A 21,710-nucleotide genomic window follows, 5' to 3' on the forward strand; every position below is an offset into this window, starting at 1 on the left:
TCAGGGGTCTTAATCAAGACTGTTTGTCATTTTTCCAACTTCTTGCCCATTTAAGGCCAAATGGAAGGACAGAGAAAAAGCAAATATCTATATGCTACTGCTGGCCTTGTATGGACTTTCCATGTCTTTACCAAAAAAAGGAGCTGAAAAGTCACATAAGCAGTGAAGGTGGCTGTTCTCTCCTGAGATCTGAGGAATACCAGGAATGTCTTTGTGGCTAACGTCCTCCTCTCCCCCCAGACCAAGAAATATGGAGCTTAGAATTCTGTATTACAACACTTCACGTTGTAATACAACAAAACAAGCATTTCCTAGCCTTCAAGACTTCCGTGGCTAAACGACATTCCCCCTGGGAAAGGGTAACACAGTAACCACTTATTCATCATTGATATCCTTTGGGAATTATTTTCCTCAGATACTTTATAACTAGTTCTAAATAAGAAAAAACTACAGAGAAGTACATTTTGAGTGGCAGAAGAGAGAAAGGAGAAAAGAGTTTTGTAACATAACCTCCTTGAGGAAGACAGATAAAAAGTGATAAAAATGAAGGTTAAAAAAAATGCACACATCTGGTCAACCCACAAGTGCCAGGAGGACCGAGAGTACTCAGAGAAAGGGAAAGTGGAACACCATTTCAAAGTGCTAAAAGAAAAGATGTGTTAAGCCAGAATTTTAGATACAGCTAAAATAGTCCTCAAAAATGATAGTGAAATAAAGACATTCTCAGACGAAGACAGAGTTAGTTGCCAGCAGACCTGCTCCAAAAGAATTGCTAAAGGAAGCTTTTCAGAGAGAATGAAAAAAGTAAGAAACTTGTAACATCAAGAAAGAAGAAAAGGCAACAGAAATAGTAATATCTGTGTAAATATAGTATGATTCCTCTCTTGAGTTCTTTAAACAATGTTTAACAGTGGAAAACAAAAAATATTACATTTTCAGTGGGGTTGCAATATATGTACATATAATACACGAGACAGCTACAACATTAAGGAGATGCGGTAAAGTATAATGGTAATTTAATTCTGGCTACACTGTGAAGAGTTAGGCATGCATATTTAGTCCCTAGAGCAACCACTAAAAGAGATATAATGAAAAATACAATTGATATATTAAAATGGAATAACAAAAAAATATTCAAATAACGCAAAAGAAAACAAGAAAGGGGAAACGAAAGACAGGAACCAAAAAAGAGGCAACAAACATAAGTAAATAATAAAATGGTAAACCTAAATTTAAACATATCAATAATTAACATTAAATGTCAATGGTCTACACACACCATTAAAAAAAATAAAGATTGTCAGGGTGCCTGGGTAAACCTAAATCTAAACGTATCAACAATTAACATTAAATGTAAATGGTCTACACACACCACTAAAAAACAAAAAATTGTCAGGGTGCCTGGGTGGCTCAGTCAGTTGAGTGTCTGACTCTCAGTTTCGGCTCAGGTCATGATCTCATGGTTTTGTGAGTTCAAGCCCCGCATCAGGCTCTGTGCTGACAGTGTGGAGCCTGCTTGGGATTCTCTCTCTCTCCCCCTCTATCTCTGCCCCTCCCCCACTATGCTGTCTCTGTCTCAAAATAAATAAACTTTAAAGAACTTAATAAAAAATAAATTAAAAAACAAAGATTGTCATAACCTGTATGGTATGCACTTAAGGTCACTGGCTTGGATGAAGTTTACTCAAGAAAACTACACAGTTTTAGACAGACCAAAACAAAAACAAAAACAAACAAAACAAAAACAAAGGTTGTAGAACAGAGTACTGGAAACACAGCTATTTAAGGGCTAAACGGAGGGAAACAAGACTACGCAAAGCTGAAAAAGATTGGGTAGTAAGATAATTCTCCATATTTTGTAGCTACAGAAATTAAGATTCAGTGATTTAACTTCTTACTATGCTTTTATTATAGGTCTGTAAACCCTAGCTCTAACATCTTTCAATCAGTGTTGCCAAACTGAGACCAGAACCCATGTCTCAGACACTAGTGTTAGATTACACCAGACAGCTTCCATAATATAAGCAAGCCTTTCTTCCTCCCTTCCCTGACAATAACAGGAGTCACATACCCAGTTACACCTTTAAATTCTTCGCTTCATTCTCGCCTATCATCTCTTCTTAAAGACCTGTTGCATTTTCCCTCTATTGCTACATTTTCTTTTGCAGACGAAAGGGCAAAAACAGTGAAAGTCATAGCCATGGTGTTGTACTATGATGAACCTTTCAACTAAAGATCAGGTGATACAGTGTAGAAGATAAGAGGAGTGACTTTGGGGTTGTAGATCGCAACATTGGTCATGTGGCTTGTGTCAGGATACATAGCAAAGTAAGTCCCTACCAACTATAAAAGAAAAGCATCCCATTCTTGGAATTCTAAACTTTAAAACAATGTTGTAAAGTTGTACCTGTTTCCAAGATAAAATACTCTCCTACCAGGTTCTGTGGGTCCAAATCCAGGTGCAAGGGGGCTTCTTCATGCTACCGGTTCATAATTTCTGAGTTTCCAATGATCGTGTAAGCAAATAGGGGTGGTACTCGTAGTACCTCTCTCTAGGCCTTACCATTTAACAAAAAAAATGAAACAAAAGACATTTCTGCAATGAAAGGTAGGGATTGAGAAGTGAATTGTTTTAATTATAAAGTGGAGTTGCTTGAAAAGGACAAGGTTCTCCTGTGAATGCACAAGAGCACATGTATTGATACATCAGTGGCACAAAGACAATCTAACTTGCCTGAATTTAGCATCCACAGGGCATCTTAGAGGAAATTTACGGAAGAAAAAAAAAGATTATTTCATATTAGAAAGTGAGTTTCAGAATTTGCTTTGCTACAATTTTGGATATCCAAAATCCAAATAATTTAAGATAGATTATTGCAAAGAATACACACATTTTCAGACACTCTATTTCCCCATTCTCTTCTGCAGTTTGAAATTATTTTTTTAAAATTTTTTAACGTTTTATTTATTTTTGATACAGAGAGAGACAGAGCATGAACGGGGGAGGGTCAGAGAGAGAGAGGGAGACACAAAATCCGAAACAGGCTCCAGGCTCTGAGCTGTCAGCACAGAGCCTGACGCGGGGCTTGAACTCACGGACTGCGAGATCATGACCTGAGCCCAAGTCGGACGCTTAACCGACTGAGCCACCCAGGTGCCCCTGAAATTACTTTTATCAAAATTGTTATGCACATCCTCCACTATCTTTAATGAACATTTACAGGGCTGTCTCTGGAGCACAGAATAACTATCCACACTTTTCCCCAGGATCTCTCAACCAAAGAAAAGACTGTCAGGATTCAGCCATCAGCTTAGCATCCCTGACAGTGTCTGTATGTGGATAAATACCCCTCAAGTATTTTCTTCTTTCCTTTGTGAAATGAGACATTTAGTCTCTAAGTTTACGATTCACTAACTCAAAATATTATCTGGTGACACTGACTAGCTAGCTGAGAAACCACAAAACTCCTCTTTGAAGAAAAAGAAAGTATACCCTGAGTAAAGGAGCTTCAACCTCAGCACTCTCCCAGGCACCATGGCAAAGGCAGGCTTCAGAGCAGGGCAAACACTTCTGCGCAATAACCCATTAGCAAATCAGAGGGCCGTGCTGAATCATCACACATATTTTCCATCTGAGAAACCAGGGGGAAAAAAAACTCAACTATATGTCTTGGGAGAAAAAAAAAAGCAAAATAACAAGGAAAGCAATGTGGAGTGTGGTTAGATACACCAGCACTATAATTCCATGCTGAGTTCACAGGACTATTTCAAGCAGCATTGGCTCGCTCTGCTTTGACTAAAATACAGCAGCTCTGCAGGCTCCACACACTAAATTATACATCTTAATTTGGCCTACAAAGTAACCTTCTCTGGTTATGCTCAGTGTAAAAGCACTTTGTTTCCTGGGGACCCTTCATGCCTTCCATTTCCTCTGGCAAACTCCAGGCTGACAGTCTCTCCAAGACAACACCGCTGTGGAGATTTCTTCCCTGAGTCTTTTTCCAATAAGCAAGTACATGATTTCACTCTACCCCAAATGGAAATATCTGTTGTACCCCATCATAATGGGAAATTATTGTCTTTTTAGTAGATGCTATTCACCGCTCATAACATATTTCACGAACGCCTAAAATAAGATCCAAGAATTAGCTGCAGCCATCCTGTCTGCTTACTGTCAGCTTCATAATTGATTCTGGCCCTAGAAGGCCAATGCAAAGCTTTATTTACTTAGCCATTGGCAAAGTAATGCCCTATGATTCCATCTGAGCCCAATACTGATAAGATAGATTATCTGTAAGTTCCATTATTAAACTGGAAATTATCCATCTGTCCATTCAGATTCAGGCTGTACCCTTCTACACACCACTCTAAACTCCAAGAGACTGACTCAACAAGCTCCCTGGCACTCTGGCTTCTACTGGGTTTAGACATCAGGAAATACCAGCAGCAGATGGAAATGCAGAATGGAAGAAAGTTTGTATTTATTCCCTGGCTCCCTCCCTCCTAGTACAGCCTCTACTGAAGACCCCAGTTCCTCTTGGGTAGCCTTCCTCCAGGTACAGCTACCGTCTCTGGGTATGAATTACAACTCTCTCCCATTGCTCATCCAGGCCTGGGTAGCTTTGAATTCTGCCTCTTGTGTGTGATTTTGGAAAAGTTAGTGCCTGCCTATCTCCTTCCAACCCACACCCATGGAATGCAATAGTACTATTCTTTACATAGAAGATATGAAAATAAAGGTAGGTCTGCAGTAACCTTCTAGCTCTTTTCCCCCAGAGGTATTTTTTCTCAAAGAATCTCTACCACACTGTAAGAATAGAAGAATAGAAACCACTAGCTAAATTATTGCAATACAAAGCAGAAAGAGATTCTATAAGACATCAAAGAATAGATCAGAGAAGGTTAAAGAAAGGAGAGACACATCATGTTTGTGGGATCAGAAAATCCTTCAAAAAGAAGAAAGCATTTGAAATAGCTCCACACTAAAGGATAAGGTTTTGACAGGTGTGATTTTAAAAAAGGGAACTCCAGGAGAGGCATTATACAAGACTGAGAAATCTGCTAACATGTACAAAGGGAAGAAGCACTCTCTTTGCCTGCTTTTAAGACATGTCAGGAGAGATAAGTCAAGAAAGAGTGACAAAAAACTGTCAAAAGATTTGAATCCAGGTTGGTGGGAAATTAATGCTAACTTCCTACACAAATGGGAAGACAAGGATGGGTTTTGATCAAAGAAGTAGTTTGTTCCGTACAAACTTAAGAAGATGAACCTAGGAGTAACGTCAGAATAGAACGGGGTAGAAAGAGATCAGAGAGTCAAGAATGAGGCGCTCTGGAAAACATAAAATTCTGTAAAGAGATTAAAAAAGAAATAAATTAGAAGGTGAAATTACAGGCATAGTTTTAGACAGTGATTTTAGTAGAGTAAGAGGACACCAAAGTATATTGCAAAGAGCAAGAGAGAGGCTGGTAGTTAAGAGAAAAAAATAAGAGTAGCCTGGACAAGTATCAAGGTATTGTCCTTGTCGTTACTTTTATTTTGTTTTGTTTTGTTTTGTTTTGTTTTGTTTTGTTTTAAGAAAGGAAATCTAAGCATGGTTTTAGGTTGAGAAGAAGGAGGTAGTGAAGAGGGAGATATTGATGATACAAGCAAAATATGGAATAAAATATAGGACAACAGATGAAAGAAGGCACCAGAGGAAGGAAAGGACATGAGCCAGAGGACACACAGGGAGGGGAAGTCTTGATAAGAAGGAGATTGCTTCATGCTCAAAGACTAGGGATAAGTAAAGGGAAGAAGATAATTATGTGAGAGCAGTAAAATTGAAAGAGTTTACATATTATCTCAAGGATTTTTGGTTTCTTCATAACAATTCTATAATTTTATGACTTTCTTTGTATTCTTACACTGTCACAAGAAAGAAAGAACTAAATCAGTCTATACTTCAAAGGCAAAATTTGTACCTTTGAAACCCTGATTTGACTAAGAAACTACGAACACTCCAAGCTAGGCATTATTATAACATACTGGGAAATCTTTACAAAAATAAAATAGAGGCCAAAGTTTGGTCAATAGAATTATTTTGGGTAATAAATTTCTAGCAATAGCCACAGATAATTATCAAAGGATAAGAAAAAGGGCTCCTTGGGGCGCCTGGGTGGCGCAGTCGGTTAAGCGTCCGACTTCAGCCAGGTCACGATCTCGCGGTCCGTGAATTCGAGCCCCGCGTCGGGCTCTGGGCTGATGGCTCGGAGCCTGGAGCCTGTTTCCAATTCTGTGTCTCCCTCTCTCTCTGCTCCTCCCCCGTTCATGCTCTGTCTCTCTCTGTCCCAAAAATAAATAAACGTTGAAAAAAAAAATTAAAAAAAAAAAAAGAAAGAAAGAAAAAGGGCTCCTTTTTGTGTTTGTTTATTAGTTGCTACCTAGATATGCTATAAGGTGTGAGCATTGAAGATTTTCCCATAGACTTCAGAGAATCCTTTATTCACCTCTCCTGTACGTCTTCAAAGCTTCATACATAAAGATAAACAAATATCAGCTTTCCACGTGATCTTCATGAGAATGTAACATACTGAGATCTTCAACACATCCATGGCTCATGTCACTATCTGGCTTATATCATCATCTTTGGGAGACAGATGAGTATACTGAGGAAATGAACCCCTTCTCTATGATTTAAAAAAAGGAATATGTATATATGAGATTCTTACTCATTGAATGCTCAATGTCCAACGGCCAATGTTTGACTACACGGCATCTCACAAAAGTGGGATTGGTAAATTCTTGGTAAAACAAAGGTAGCCTCCTTTTATAAATTAAGAGTATCTTTTTTTTAGATTTTTTAATCTTTATTCATTTTTGAGAGAGAGAGAAACAGAGCACAAGCAGGGGAGGGGCTGAGAGAGAGGGAGTCACAGAATATGAAGCACGCTCCAGGCTCTGAGCTGTCAGCACAGAGCCCAATGTGGGGCATGAACTCATGAACCATGAGATCATGACCCACACCGAAGTTGGATGCTTAACCGACTGAGCCACCCAGACACCCCTAGGAGTATCTTTTTAAATATGCAAACCCATTCTCTGGAGTTTGCTTTTCTGAGAACATCAAATCAGAAAACTCATTTCATATATTAAGTTAATTTGCATTTCCAAATTAAGGAAGCTGCTCTCGAAAAACAATTTTTTTTATTAGACAGAATAAGGGGTTAAAATAGGCTTTTCTGTTCAATGGACAATGGCTCACCCATTTTATAGAGCAATAAAGACAGGCAGGGTGCTTGGAGGGCACTCTTGTTTAAAGGTCTGCCACATACACATTCTTGTCAAGTGCACATAGAACATTCTCCAGAATAGATCACATATTAAGCCACAAAATAATTCTCAACAAATTCAAAAAAAATTAAAGTCATAGCATGTATCTTTTCTTACCACAACATACGAAATTAGAAATCAACCACAAAGAAAATTTTTGGAAAGAGCACAAATACATGGTGATTAAGTAACATGCTGCTAAGTAATGAATGGGTCAACCAAGAAATCAAAGAGGAAATCAAAGATTACATGGAGAGAGGTGAAAATGAAAGCATAATGGTCCAAAATCTTGGGATGCAGCAAAAGTGGTTCTAAGAGGAAGTTTATAGCAATACAGGCCTACCTCAAGAAGCAAGAAAAATCTCAAATAAACAACCTAGCCTTACACCTAAAGGAGCTAGAAAAAGAAAAATAACACCCAAAACTAGCAGAAGGAAGAAAATAATAAAGATTAGAGCAGAAATAAACGATATGAAACTAAAAAACAAAAACAAAAACAAACAAAAACCAATAGCACAGATCAATGAAACCAGGAGCTAGTTCTTTGAAAAATCAACAAACTGATAAATTTCTATCCAGACTCATCCCCCCCCCAAAAAAAAAAACAGAGAGACAGAGACAGAGACAGAGAGAAAGGACTCAAACAAAATCACAAATGAAAGCAGAGATATAACAGCCAATACCACAGAAATGCAAACAACTGTAAGAGAATATTATGAAAAATCATATGCCAAAAATTGGACAACCCTAGAAGAAATGGATAAATTCTTAGAAACATATAACATATAAAACTGAAGGAGGAAGAAATAGAAAATTTGAACAGACCGATTACCAGCAAGGAAATTGAATCAGTAATCAAAAAACTCCCAAAAAACAAAAGTCCAAGACCAGATGGCTTCATAGGTGGATTCTACCAAACATTTAAAGAAGAGTTAATACCTATTCTTCTCAAACTGTTCCAAAAAATAGAAGAGGAAGGAAAATTTCCAAACTCATTCTATAAAGTCAGCATTACCCTGGTACCCAAACTAGATAAAAGCACACTAAAAGAGAGAACTACAGGCCTGATGGACACAGATGAAAAATCCTCAACAAAATAAAAGCAAAATAAATCCAACAATATATCAAAAAACTCATTCACCACGATCAAGTGGGATTGATTCCTAGGGTATAAGTGTGGTCTAATATTCACAGAGCAATCAATGTGATACATCACATCAATAAGAGAAAGGATGAGAAACATATAATGATTTCAATAGATGCAGAAAAAGCATTTGACAAAGTACAGCGTCCACTCATGACAAACACCCTCAGTAAAGTAGGTTTAGAGGGAACATACCTCAACATAATAAAGGCCATATATGAAAAACCCACAGCTTACATCATCCTCAATGGAGAAAAACTGAGAGCTTCTCCCTAAGATCAGGAACAAGACAAGGATGTCTACTCTCACCACTTTTCTTCAACACAGCCATCAGCATGGAGCCCTATGTGGGGCTCAAACTTATGGACCATGAGATCACGACCTGAGCCAAAATCAGTTGCTCAACCAACTGAGCCACCCAGGCACCTCTAGACAGAACTTTATTATTATATTTTTTATTTTAAGTTTTTTTAATGTTTTATTTATTTTTGAGACAGAGAGAGAGCATGAACGGGGGAGGGTCAGAGAGAGAGGGGGAGACACAGAATCCGAAGCAGGCTCCAGGCTCTGAGCTGTCAGCACAGAGCCCGACGCGGGGCTTGAACCCACAGACCGTGAGATTATGACCTGAGCCGAAGTCGGACACCTAACTGACTGAGCCACCCAGGCGCCCCTAGACAGAACTTTAAATGCCATGTAGTACTATACGGAGGAAACCAAGTGGGCTCAAAGCCACTCCTTGGAAAAGATCTTTCATTTAAATATGATTTTTAGAAGATTTCTCTGATTAAATATTCAGGATCCTACACGGGACTATAATTTATAAGCAATGGTCCTGTAAGGTGCATCTGCTTCCTCTTTGCTTGGCTGTTCTTGTTGAGGGAGGCCATACCGGTGTTAAATACTCACCAACACACGTTTACCATGGGGATGGAAGAAGGCCCTATTCATCTGAATCTAGTGTCAGTTCATAAAATCTGCTGTAAGAGTTTGTCATTTTGAGATGTTTTCTGCACAGTACCGGTAACCCTAAATACAGTGATGTTCAACAAGGATCTGCCCAGAAAGGGATAGAGTAGCCCAGCACTGCGTGCCGATCCAGCGTTCATGTCTGTTTCAGCACAAACAGCTAGAATCACCACTGCTGTCTGGCAAGCTGCTTTTCCTTAGTTGACCAACGAAGAGGCAGGAAGTTAACAATTTGGAGACAGGCAGTCAAATTAAAGATAATGGTGTGCTACTAAAATAGGTGGATTCGTACTCAGTTGAGAAGGAGAAAGAAGAGGAATGTGAACAAGAGAAGGAGGCAGATATTGGCCGACCTCAAGAGTCCTTAATCACTGCTAGGCACTAGGCTTAGTGTCTCCTATGCCTCCATCATTGATTCCCATAGTCCTACTAGATGGCTATTAGTAATTCTCCCATTTTAACCACGAGAGCAATACAACCTTAGAGAGGTTAAGCAACTTGCCCAAAGTCACAAAGTTATTGAGTCACAGAATTGAAATTTGAATGCAAGTCTGTCTGTCTTAAAAGTCTGCATGTAGAAGTTACAAAGCACTGCATTTCCTAAAACTTTAGGAAGAGATCATGAATTCATTATGGGAGACCCTCAAGAGACATCTAACACTTCTATGTAAGGATTATTTATCTCGTCTTCAGAAAATGATGGTTAACAGATTATGGCTATTAAGCAAGTTAAAACATCATGTTACCCCTCAGCCAGAATATCAATTCTCCACTTGGCAGCAAAGAAAAAGAAGATGTGATACTTGCAAAATTCTTTCTAGGAGTTCCACTTTGTCCTGAAAACACCAGTACTCACGGCTTAATATTTCCACTAGGACCTAAAGAAAGACTTGCCCACAAATGCCCCAGAGGAGATAAGAAAGGTTAAAATTGAATATCAGCATTGAATTTGCCTCAAGTTAAGTAAGAGAATTATGACCAAAGGTCAGTAAGTTTCTACCTCAGGAAATGTAATAAAAAGTATCAGAGAACTCCCCCCAGCCTCCCTCCTTGGAAGCAGTTCCCCTTGGCCTGGCTGTGGGTATGGACCCTTGGAACTACGTTTGCTCAAACATTTAAACCAAATTCTACCTTTGGCAGGAGGCTGAAGCTTTCCAGAGAATTATCTCAACATCTAACTAATCTGTTTGCCATCCGAATTTAAAAGAAAGTCTCAGCCACAGAGGGTAATTATCTTATCCCTAACTCCAACAGGTTTAAAGACACAGACCCTTTATACCAAAGTAGCTGCAGTCAGACCCAAAGCAAAGGACAGAATACAATCTTGGGCTCAATTCACATCTTCCTTTAAAAAACGAGGCTGCTCCAAGAATTCCCCATATGACTGACACTTACACTTTTACTACTCTGTGCAACAATATCATGGGCACAATTCCTGCAGGTTAATATATCACACAGATGTTTAATAGTTCTTTCATACCATGTACATGCAATTTTAAAAGCATTTCCAGGGGCACCTGGATGGCTCAGTCAGTTAAGCATCTGACTCAACTTCAGCTCACATTCTGATTTCACGAACCATGGGACTGAGCCCCATGTTGGGCTCTGTGCTGACAGTGCAAAGCCTGCTTGGGATTCTCTCTCTCCCTCTCTTTTTTCCTCTCCCCCACTTTCACATATGTGTGCTCAGACATGTGTTCTCTCTCTCTCTCTCTCTCAAAATAAATAAATAAACTTATAAAAAAAGCATTTCCAGATCATTCCACAAGTTCATTCTCAACAATATATTAATTGATTTCAATTGAAAGGCAAAAACATAAAAAGGCTATTATTATATCAGAAATTAAAAACTACAGCTATCCCTATGGTAGGCTTGGAAAGAATAAAGGTGAAGGTCATTATATGCATTTATGAAACCGATGGAAAGCTCAAAGCTTTGAGAAATGGATGGTTGCCTTGGATAACTTGTAATAGCAGCCTCATGTTGCTTCTAGAACTCTCTTATATTCCTAGGATTCAAAACATATAAAAAAATCCTTTGAAAAACATAAAACAACTTAATAAACACATATTTGAATTTGAGGTTGCTAAAACTGCTTAGGAGGACAGAGGAAAAAATATGCACAATAAAGAAATGAAAATGCATTTTGAGACAAATGGCTGTTGTTCTGATTCCCAAAATAAAGAGTGGTAAGTCTCTCAGTCTCTCCCCCTTAAAAGCACACAAGGGAACCTCTTGGGACTAAAGGACTCTGAACGTGGTTCTGAAATCAGGAAAATTTTACATTGCCTGTAGCCAGTTACAAAGATAGTTTGAAATAAAAGCAAATAAATACTGGGTACAGCAAACAGATCTGTGATGATAGTTAGAATACAGAATGATAAGGAAACTAGGGTCTGGGGTTCTATCACTTTTTATAGCCTTTTATAAAAAGTTGCAACTGGCACAAATTTCTGTCTCACAAATGCAAAGTAAATCTGAATCAGATGAGGCCACTAGGGAGCACACTATCAAATACACCTGTCTTTGGATTAAGTAACAGTGGCCCCTAAAGTGAACTTTACTTGCAGGATATATTGACTTTCTAGTTGAGAGGAATCTGTGTGTTTAAGAGATCAGGATCTACCAAGAAAATCTTTCTCAAAGGGACTGATATCATCAGGAGAAACATCCATTTGGTTGTGTTAGGGGGGTCTATTTGAGCCACAAAACAAAACAAAACAAAACAAAACAACACTACAGTATTACACTTATTCTTCCAAAAAGCATGCTTTGAAATATTAAATATTACAGTAAATACCAACATTGTATAACATAAATAATTTCAGGGCATGCAAATTTAATTCCACCAATCATTCTTGGAATTTAATTATCCATGTAGTGAAAATGATCCATGGGGTTTTCTTAAATCCTGATGTTGGGAGACAGAATATAACATTTTCTGGGGCACCTGAGTGGCTTAGTTGGTTAAGCACTCGACTCTTGGTTTCAGCTCAGGTCATGATCTTGCAGTTTGTGAGATCGAGCCCCACATCAGGTTCCATGCTGATAGCATGGAGCTTGCCTGGGATTCTCTGCCTCTCTCTCTCTGCCCCTCCCCCAGTCATTCTCTCTCTCTCTCTCTCTCTCTCTCTCTCTCTCTCTCTCTCTCTCTTTCTCTCTTTCTCTCTCTCTCTCTCTCTCTCTCTCTCTCTCTCTCTCTCTCTCTCTTTAATAATAAATACATAAACTTAAAAAAAAGAATACATGTGGGGCACCAAGGTGGCTCAGTTGGTTGAGCATATGACTTTGGCTCAGGTCATGGTCTCACGGCTCATGAGTTTGAGCCCCATATCAGGCTTTGTGCTAACAGCTCAGAGCCTGGAGTCTGCTTTGGACTCCGTGTTTCCTCTCTCTCTGCCTCTCCCCTGCTTGTGCTCTGTCTCTCTCTCAAAAATAAATAAACATTAAAAAAAATTTTTTTAAAGAATACATTTCCCCATTCCTTCTCTTCTGTCTCAATTGCTTGTCAGACCCCAAATGCTACTAATATAGCCATAATGATAGTTAGTTAGTCTTCAATCCTAAAATGTTTCAGTAAAATGAACACAGTGAACACATTCACAAACAGATTTAGACATGTGGCTGTTTATACAACTGTGCATTAATATCATTAGCTGCCACCATGATGTACCACATGTAAAAAACAATGATTCAGATGGGAGACCTGTGTTATACATCTAAGGTACTCAGAGACTTTACAGTATTAGTGGAAGTATGACACCATTACAAAGAGGTACAAAGAGGTGGAACATGTGGTTTTATGACTAAATATCAACCCACATACTACCTCTCAAGGTTCCATGATGAACCTGATGCAAAGGCCACTGGTATACTGAGTCACCTGGAAGAAGGACAGCCAGATAAGCAAAGGCACAACATGGGCTGCAGGAGTGTTATGTGGATCTATATGCAGTGATGAACCACAGCCAGATGCACAGCTAAGTGCAACTTGTCACCAAGAGACGAGAGAGAGAAAAAAAAAAAAAAGGGAAGAAGGAGAGCAGACCAACACTGCTTATGTGGTTTGACCCTACTTAGAAATTCCTCAATTGATAACTCATTTAACTGAAGCAGTTATCTTTTGTCTCATAGAGTTGTTATGTTCATTTTATATATTGTCACGAATGAAGTTCATGAGAAGGAAGTGGTGGAGTTGGGCTTCAACACAAGGTCAGTCTAACCCCAAAGTCAATGTCCTTTCAGTACATCACATTCAGGTAGGATGGCCTGGAAGATAGTCTATCCATACTCAAGCTCACAAGAGAGGATTTTAAAGATGGAGAGACAGGAGAAAGAAAGCAAATAATTTCAATAAGGCTGGAGAAAATATAAAGGATGGAGAATTAGACTGTGACTTTGAGGAGGAAGAGAAGAGAGTGGAGGCGGGGAGTCTCATCACTGAAATAATTCAGTAAGTATGAGGATGAGCTTCCCAGTGGTTTTCCGATAAAAGAACAACATCATATAACCCACAGAAAAATGATGGAGCAGCTGAAGAACATCAATCTAAAGCTATTGTGTCGCGGCTGACCCACCTGATCCCAGCCTGGAATATCTAGTCCACCTCTTTGTGAAACTGACGGACAAGGAGCTTATTATATGAGTAGACATACAGGGAGTAGTTTTGGGAATTAGAGAGACAGTAAGAAAGAAGGGGACATATTTAGTTATGAAAATCTAGAGAGAGAGGAGAAATTGTGGGTAGGGGACTAAGAGATGGGGACAATGGAGCAAAAGGGACAATATCTGACCCGGAGAGAAGAAAGAAGGTAGGAAATTTCTTTGTGTTCATAAAAGACTTTGTAAGTGTATGAAACCAAGCAACTCCTGCATCAGGGCCCTGGGCCCTGAGATTGGAAAAGAGGCTGTTCTTCCCCAAGCACCATCTTCTTTAGTGCCCTAAGAACCCAAACAGGCCATTAGACAAGGCTGCTGTGCTCAGCACAGTGTCATTTTGATGGAGGGCGACAGCAGCAGAGGCCAAGACAAGGTGCATTGAGGATGACACTGGAAGATAGTATGACTAGCCAGACTGCTGAGCAGATGCTAGGCTCCAGGAAATTACTGGGGGGGGGGGGGGGGTTAAAGGGAGGGGTTCAGAGGTAGAATAAGTTCTATGTGAAGAGGTAGAAATTCAAGATTCACCACAGTAAGGTATTATTATTAATGGGGCCTCACTACAACTCACAAACAAGTGATTGCTGGGTTATTAAGTTTAGAAAGAGTAAAGAAGCAGCAAATAACACAGAAAAGGAAAAAAAAGAAAAGAAACTCAGTGATAAATATGTATCTCATCCCAAAGAAGGTAAAATCAAAGTCCTCCAAATAGAATGGATTTTTTAGAAGGCTTGCTAGAGTTGGACATTTTCAAGTGCATATTGATGAATGTTGATAGATTCTGAGGAAATCAAATGATTAACCATCCAGTTCCACAGACCTACTGGTCCTCCTTAAAACCTTCCCACTCTCAGATTCCAATCCATTACCAGGTCCCCTTGACTTAACCTTTCCATGAATGGCTAGGTGTTTGAATGAACTGGCCTTGAGAACGACTTCCATCCTGAGGTGGTGTTATTTTTTGTCAATCTCATGGTATATATTCTTCTTGGAAAGGAAAAGAATCTTTTTTTTAGTGTTTATTTTTGAGAGAGAGAAAGAGAGAGAGAGACAGAGTGCAAGCAGAGAGGGGCAGAGAGAAAGGGAGACACAGAATCTGAAGCAGTCTCCAGGCTCCCAGCTGTCAGCACAGAGGCCAACCCAGGCTATACACTAATTCCTCTCCTTTAAGTCAAAGAATATGGAGCACTCACCCCCTGGTGCAACTGGTCCGGGTCTGATCAGTCTTCATGTGAGACGGTTTCCCCCCCAGGCAGCGCAGACCGGGGAAAACACAATGAATTCAGAGTGAGAAGGCTTGGACCGAGTCCAGCTCTGGCAATCACTAATAGCGATCTTTCTTCACAAGCCGCTCAACCCCTCTGTACCTCAGTGTTCTCATCCTTAAGACAGTTTTTGGTTCTCCCTATTTAGAGTGCAATTCCACAATCCCTCCTGCAGAGAAATGGAGCCCGCTCTCCAAATTCTTTTTCTAGCTAGACAGTGAATTCAGGGCACACGTGGGATCAGAACCCAGACTTCTGAAGCCAAAAGATACCACGGTATGGAAAGGGGTCAAAGCAGGCAAAGAAAATGGCATAAGAAACTCACAAGTAGGGAGACAAAACCAAACTTTAATCAGTAATACAAGGACTGTAAGGAAAACAAGTGAAGTGTTGAAAACAAGTAACACTGAATGTAAAATTAGCATGGGTGAAAAGAAATGCATTAATCAGGGCTTATTACTTCCACCTCTATTGTAAAAGAAAATTCACTGTTAGCTTAAGTGAGACCCAGAACAAGTGATCTCTCAACCCTGGCATTTCTAAAGCTTTTTCTCCCTTTGATCCAAACGCCTTATTTGGAACCTAACATGTACCATCTGAAAAGGTACTTTAATCACTCCTCCCTGGCCCAACCTCAAAGGCAAAAATCTTCAACTCCGGCCCTTCTTAGGCTCTCACCAGCCTAAGGCAGCCTATAATGTCTCCACATCCTGCTCTGGCTCTCAAAATCTATTTAGTCTTGTCTGTCAGAATATTTGACTCCATCCTAACTGTGCCCATGACCTCAGAATTCAGATGTTCTTGGGCTCCATGCTTCACAGTCTTGAGGGCCAGAGGGTCCCTCCTTCCTACCCCTTAGCACAACTTTAAGACCTATACTGCCTTGGTTCAAATCCCAGCTCCGCCACTTAGCATGGTAACCTCAGATGGCTATGAGGTTACTCTGTGTGCCTCAATTTCTCATGCCTCAGATACAGTCGGTAATGATACCTGCTAAACCTATACCTGGTACACATACACATAGGGGCTATATCAGTAACTATTTTTATTATTTTGTGTTTCAGATCTATACTATCCAGGAATAGAATCCTGATACACCCCGTCTCCTACCATCAATTAGCCTTTGTGATGTATTTTTTCTGCTTGACTAAAAGCTCCCTAGGGAGAGGTACTATCATCATCACCATCATCTTTGTATTCCCTACAGTACATGGAATAAAGATGGAAGATATTCAGGAAACAGTACACTGAAGTACCATTATCTGAAGATATAAATCTGACCTGTCTCTGCCTGAAAATTCAAGCACGTTATTATTCGTAGCCAACATTAATGTTTAATGACAGCCTGAGTTTACTTTCTAGCAAACACAACAATTTAGGTAGACAAAAAGTCATGATCAGGAACAAAACTGGCTTTCTATCACTAAAACATGTATCAATCAGAGAAAAATACAAAAAATACAAAAAACAGGGAGTAAATGGCTTGATGAGTACCAATATTTCTATGACAGGTCATTGAAAGTGACAGTAGGGAATATGAAAAGTGAAGAAAAGAGAGGTTTTTAAATGTTTGAAGATACTGAGCAAGGGGGGTAAACGGATTTATGACACTTTGAACAATGCCTGAAAAAAAATGAAAGACTAGATTCCAAGATTCAATCATAAGCCAAATATATATATGTGTGTGTGCATGTATATATATATGCATATATAAAATATTATTTTAATATTTAAAATAACAATTTTAATAAAATAAAATATTAAAATATTTAATATTTAAAATAACAATTGTAAGTTGTTCCCTTTGCCTGAACTGCCTCAAAATCTTGATGACTTAGTCTCTAGCCACCTTCAGGTGTCCACTCAAATGATGCCTCATAAAAAGTCTTCCTTGGTGACTCGATATGAATCACCAAGGCCATGTCACTCTCTAGCCCTTACCCTGATATGTCTAAGGGACTTGTCACCTGCCATATTACACACACACACACGCACACACACACACACACACACACACACACACTGGTTTCTTGGTCTCTCCCCTCCACACTGTAGAACATAACCACCACGAAAGGAAGAGCTTTGTTTCAGGTTGTGACCTATGTCCTGTGCTTGAGAGATTAATTAGAAAATCATGGGTGCTTAATAAAAGTCTGCCCAGGGGCGCCTGGGTGGCGCAGTCGGTTAAGCGTCCGACTTCAGCCAGGTCACGATCTCGCGGTCCGTGAGTTCGAGCCCCACGTCAGGCTCTGGGCTGATGGCTCAGAGCCTGGAGCCTGTTTCCGATTCTGTGTCTCCCTCTCTCTCTCTGCCCCTTCCCCGTTCATGCTCTGTCTCTCTCTGTCCCAAAAATAAATAAACGTTGAAAAAAAAATTTAAATAAAAGTCTGCCCAATGTGTCATCCATTTATTAATACAAATATTAGTAAATATACATGTCCAGTATTTAAAGTGGTGTCTGACAGAGTGGGCCCAGTTAGCTATTTACAGAAGGAGGAGCAGTATTCCTCCCTCGATTCTTTCTGATGGTTTAGTAACAAAAGTCTTCTACCTAGTGAACTAGAAAACAGTGGGAACAGTTAGAAAAGGGGGTGCACAGACAGTTCTGAGATCTAAGAGTGATAATATTTATTTTATTGTGGGGCAATTGACAGATACTAAAGTGCTCCGTAGTACAGCATGGTCAAAAAACAAGCGTTCCTGGGACTAGGGAAGAAAAGCAAAGCTGTGACCAGGATAGTGGGGATGAAGAGACTGCATAGGAGCCCAGGCCCAAGGTGCAGCTTGATAGTGAGCAGAAGTACAAGGCATGCCAATGATTTTGTCCACCTTCTTACCTAGATCAACCTTCACTTGGGCAGGCTCCAGGCTTTGAGACGTCAAAAACATGATGCCACCAGGCCTGTTGTAGAGAAAACAATCCACGCTTACCTGAAGCAGGTGCACATGCGTGCGTGCGTGTGTGTGTATTGCTGTGTTGTCTGTATATTTGGGGAAGCCAATTCTAAGGGGCTTTCCGAAAAAGGGAATCATGACGCTGATCCTCTTACTTCTGAAATGAGTTGAGGGAAGAGAAGATCCTGCATTTTTCATAAGACAACTAGAACCTCTCATCTGAATGACTGCACCGTGCAGGATGACCAGTTGTGCTAGCTTGCCCATGACTGAGGTGTTTCCAGGATGTGAGCCTCTCAGTGTGAGCTAAAACCAGTACTGGTTAGCCACCCTACCACCTTAATGCCTCCAAACTGGTCTGTGTTCATTCGCCTGCTGTTCACACTGAAACCAAAGCAATCTTTTCAAAACAAAAATCTGACCTTACCACCTCTGTAGCTAATCACCCAGTCAAAACCCTTCAATGGCTCTCTCTCTCTCTCTCTTAAAACAGATTTTAGCCCTTAACCTGGCCTCAAAGGCCCTATTGGATTGGACCTTCACATCTTCCAGCTTCATCTCAAGCAAGCCCTAGCCAGTTACCTGTCAGTGGCCCACATGTAGGCCACCCCCTCCCATGATAGAGGCTCCACACATGCTGTCTCCTCTGCACAGAGGTGACCCTCACCTCACTTCACATGCTTCAGAGGAGTCTTTCCAGATTCCCCTCTTCTGAGCCCTTCCAGTGTCATGGCCACTGCTGCCAGGGCCCACCCCTGTCCTCTCAGCAGAGATCTGCACACCCCGAGAGCTGCTCGCTGAAAACATGTGTGACTTTCTGTCCGATGGCCTTTGTCCAAGGGAGACCCTCCCCTATGCATAGGCTGGCACCAGAAGAGACGGGAGCGGTGGATGGGAGCCATATCAGCTAGGCTTCGGGGCCATGAAATAGAATCCAAACTTTTTTCTAAGTCCAAAGGGAAGCTACTTGAAGGTTTTAAGTTGGGGAGAGACATGATCTGATTACATTTTTCAAAGGTCACTCAGGCTGCTATAAGGAAAATAGACTGTGAAAGGGAGAGAATGGATCCAGATGGGAAGCTGGTGCAGTAGCCCAGATTATTTTTCTGGAAGGAATCATCGTAGAAGTGGCTGTTTGTGGTACAACGGTTAGAGCCTTCAAGTTTCGGGTCAGCTCCAGAACAGCAGCCCACCTGAGAAATCCCTCTGAAGCCTGCTTCATTCATAGTGGTTCTTGGGAGAGGGTTAAAAATCTCACTCTTTGTGTGTATGAAGTAGGGATAAATATGGAGTACATAACAGATAGGCAATTCATCTGTGGTACTAACATTTCATGATGGGGAGGCAATTAGGGAAAAGTCTAAAGAGAGGGGCAACAAAAAAGAGATTGAGAAACACTGTTCTAGAATATCAGACAGACTGCAGGCTCCTTCTCAGAACCAACAAGGGCTCTGAAGCTGGCCTGGGATGGCCCCTGGCCTCCTGGACCAGGAGTCCTAAAGCCCCGTCACCTTACGTTTCCTCAGAGCTGTACAGACACTGATGAATTCACCTTCTCAGTGGGAAGATGGTCCAGTAAGATACGATAGTCTATTTGCAAGTCGGCCTTTCTAAACACAGATACTCCTGTTTGGACACTCCCGAGATGTGCAAGCCAAGGAAGGAAGGTTCGGGAGTTAATTAGGGTAATGCAAATACGGTGCATCTCGGCAAGGTCTCCAGTCCTATGATCCATGTTTCTCTTTCTGCCACGATGCTGTCTATTTCTGACCTGATGAATTCCTATGCTTCTAGCAGAGCCCAAGCACAAATGTCTCCTCCCCTGAAAATCTGGGGGAAAAACTATTCCTTCCTTCGAGCATCCAGAGAACTTTGTAAAAATAGGGGTAACGGCTATTCTTTCTTGAGCACTGGTGGCAGGCATTATGTTACACATTTTACCTGAGTTACTTCATTCACCCTCTCTCTGTTAATCCCATTTTACAGATAGGAAGCTGAGGCTCAGAGAAGTAGCTTGATCAACGTCAGATAGTGAAAAAAAATGATAGAGTGGAGATTCCACACCAAACAGCCCTTTAGCCCCTAGACGGTACACATACTATTGTACTTCTTACCCATGTATTATAAACAGTAGTTCACGTGCCTCTTTCCTCCATTATTTCCAACATAAATGATGCAGGCCAGGTGTCATGAAAAAAGAATGAACTTTACGGTCAAATCCTATCATATAACTTTGGGATATTATTTACTGAGACTTGGTTTCCTCATCTATAAAAAGAGACAATCAATGCCTACCTAATAGGTTTGTTGTTAAGATAAAATTAGATATAGCTTTAAAAATTTTTTTTTAATTTTTTTAATGTGTATTTATTTTTGAGAGAGCACAAGCAGGGGAGGGGCAGAGAGAGAGGCAGACACAGAATCCGAAGTAGGCTCCAGGCTCAGAGATGTCAGCACAGAGCCAGATGTGGGACTCTGTCCCACAAACTGTGAGATCATGACCTGAGCTGAAGTCAGACGCTCAACCGACTGAGCCACCCAGGCACCCCAGGCATAGCTTTCAATGCACTTACCCCAGTTTGCAGCACATAAGTCCCACTTAATTAAACAAGTATTAATTGAGAGCCTATGCAATACCAGGCCTTATAATGGACACAGGGGATAAAGAAATAATTAAGCAGTTCTCATGGAGCTAACACACTAGGAATTAAATATATTTTGGTTGCTCTTGCGTCTTTAAAAAAATTTTTTTAAATGTTTATTTTTGAGACAGAGAGAGACAGAGCATAAATGGGGGAGGGCCAAAGAGAGAAGGAGACACAGAATCTGAAACAGGCTCCAGGCCCTGAGCTGTCAGCACAGAGCCCAACGCGGGGCTTGACCTCATGGACCATGAGATCATGACCTGATCCCAAGTCAGACACTTAACCGACTGAGCCACCCAGGAGCCCCGGTTGCTCCTGCTTCTTAAGGGCAGAGATTATATGTTATTTAACATTGAGAGTTTAGACCTCAGCAATGTTTGGCACCAAACAGGCACTCAACAATTTTTTCATGATGAATGATAGTGGTTTACACAGTTTTAGACCCTAAATATCAGAGATTATGAATGATTGTGTGAAGTTGGTGGGTTATTATTTTAACCAAAAATAAAGCACAAAGATATCACACCCAGAGCTGTATGCATTCGATTCATTTAAGCATAGAGCAACCACTAAACAACTCTCAAAATATATCTACACAGCAAAAGGGGACACTATAACCTGAATAATGAAAAAATAATAAAACATTTAACAATATTCAGGAGGTGGTAAGAGGAAATGGAGAAGAAGTTTCAAAAGTGTTAATCTTTCCAAAAAAGGAAGTCACTGTGGTGCCTGGCTGGCTCAGTTGGTAGAACATACAAATCATGGTCTCAGGATTGTGAGTTCAAGCCCTACTTTGGGTATAGAGATTACTTAAAAA

General features: G+C 40.4%; 1 protein-coding gene across 3 annotated transcripts in view; it reads right to left on the minus strand.

Annotated features, from left to right (window-relative positions):
• Nucleotides 1-21,710, minus strand: part of FMN1 (formin 1) — a 429,704-nt gene that overhangs the window by 395,661 nt on the left and 12,333 nt on the right. The window contains exon 3 of one of the 3 annotated variants that reach the window (XM_023255530.2): nucleotides 18,188-18,252. The exons of the other annotated variants lie outside the window; for them this stretch is intronic. The gene's annotated coding sequence lies outside the window, so the exon portion shown is untranslated. The remainder of the gene's footprint in view (nucleotides 1-18,187; nucleotides 18,253-21,710) is intronic. 3 annotated transcript variants of the gene reach the window in all.

Source organism: Felis catus, chromosome B3, assembly GCF_018350175.1.
Source record: "Felis catus isolate Fca126 chromosome B3, F.catus_Fca126_mat1.0, whole genome shotgun sequence".
In the NCBI taxonomy this organism is placed as follows: Eukaryota; Metazoa; Chordata; class Mammalia; order Carnivora; family Felidae; genus Felis; species Felis catus.